Below are 2,283 nucleotides of genomic sequence, written 5' to 3' on the forward strand. Positions count from 1 at the left end.
GGGGCGGCGGCCAGGGAGGGGGGACTTGCCCCCCAAGCAAAGCGGGTGCGCCCCCTTTAGGGTTCCCCCCCAACCCTAGGCGCATGGGCCCAAGGAGGGGGGCGCCCAGCCCTCCAAGGGCTGGTGCCCTGCCCCACGCGGCCCATGTGGCCCACCAAGAGGGGTGGCCCCTCCCGGTGGACCCCCGGAACCCCTCCGGTGGCCCCGGTACAATACCGATATGCCCCCGAAAATTTCCGGTGTCCGCATGACAACTTCCCATATATAAATCTTTACTTCCGGACCCTTCCGAAACTCCTCGTGACGTCCGGGATCTCATCCGGGACTCCGAACAACATTCGGTAATCACATACAAGTCTTCCTAATAACCCTAGTGTCACTGAACCTTAAGTGTGTAGACCCTACGGGTTCGGGAGACATGGAGACATGACCGAGACGGTTCTCCGGTCAATAACCAACAGCGGGATCTGGATACCCATGTTGGCTCCCACATGCTCCTCGATGATGTCATCGGATGAACCACGATGTCGAGGATTCAAGCAACCTCGTATACTATTCCCTTTGTCAATCGGTACGTTACAAGCCCGAGACTCGATCGTCTGTATCCCAATACCTCGTTCAGTCTCGTTACCGGCAAGTCACTTTACTCGTACCGTAATGCATGATCCCGTGACCAAACACTTGGTCACTTTGAGCTCATTATGATGATGCATTATCGAGTGGGCCCAGAGATACCTCTCCGTCATACGGAGTGACAAATCCCAGTCTCGATCCGTGTCAACCCAACAGACACTTTCGGAGATACCTGTAGTGCACCTTTATAGTCACCCAGTTACGTTGTGACGTTTGGTACACCCAAAGCATTCCTACGGTATTCGGGAGTTACACGATCTCATGGTCTAAGGAAGAGATACTTGACATTGGAAAAGCTCTAGCAAAATGAACTACACGATCTTGTGCTATGCTTAGGATTGGGTCTTGTCCATCACATCATTCTCCTAATGATGTGATCCCATTGTCAACGACATCTAATGTCCATAGTCAGGAAACCATGACTATCTGTTGACCAACGAGCTAGTCAACTAGAGGCTTACTAGGGACGTATTGTGGTCTATGTATTCACACGTGTATTACGATTTCCGGATAATACAATTATAGCATGAATAAAAGACAATTATCATGAACAAGAAAATATAATAATGCTTTTATTATTGCCTCTAGGGCATATTTCCAACAAGTCCCGGTTGGTAACACCAACCGGTACTAAAGGAAATTTTATGATTTTTTGTTTAAAAAAATTTTGAATTTTTTTTTCTCAAAATTTTGAACTATTTTAACCTCTCATCTCTAATCACCCCTCGTCACTGCTCAATTTAACCTCTAATCACCCCTCATCATCTAACTTCCCGGACGGTCACCCATCCTCTCACTACTCCAGCCTGAGCACGCTTAACTTCCGGGTTCTATTCTCCCTCATTTCCAAGTCTGGACTTGTTGTTTTCCTGACAATAGTAAGATGTCAATCCTATTAACCTCAGGAATTTAGCTTGAGCATGAAGTCACACATTTCGCTGTTTGAGTTTGAAACTATTGTTCTAAAAAATAACACTAATATTTAGTAACACTAATATTTCTTGAATAATTAGTTTGACCATAGTTTGACCAGATTTGACCAAAATTCAAAAAAACTGAAATAATTATTTAGTAACACTAATATTCTTGAATAATTAGTTTGACCATGGTTTGACCAGATTTAACAAAAATTAAAAAAAAAACTGAAATTTGATGAATTTTTTTGCCTCCAGATCTTAAAAGCCCCGTAAGTTTTTTTCTGTTAGGTTTTGAGGATTTTGAAAATGTTTAACGGGGTTCCCTCGGTTAAATTTGGATGTAACTTTTCGAGTAGACGATTTTTCATATAAAAAACTTTTTCATCCGAGTTAGTATGCAAAAGTTATGCCCATTTTTACAAATTCTCGAGAGATTTTGCAAATAAAGTCAAAATTCATATTTGCAAATTTTCCCAACAACTAGACCACATATCACATGGGAAACTTATTTTCTTTTATCTTTTTGACATTTTCATCATTTTCTTTTTTTTAACTAAAAAGGCGATCCACGAGGGGGGGGGGTGGAGTTTGAAAATGGGACCTTTAGTACCGGTTCGTGCCATGAACCGGTACTAATGCCTCAAACCCCATTAGTACCGGTTGGTGGCTCGAACCGGGACTAAAGGTCTAACCTTTAGTACCGGTTGGTGCCACGAACCGGTACTAATGGGCA

This window comes from Triticum dicoccoides, chromosome 6B (genome assembly GCF_002162155.2).
Source record: "Triticum dicoccoides isolate Atlit2015 ecotype Zavitan chromosome 6B, WEW_v2.0, whole genome shotgun sequence".
NCBI lineage: Eukaryota > Viridiplantae > Streptophyta > Magnoliopsida > Poales > Poaceae > Triticum > Triticum dicoccoides.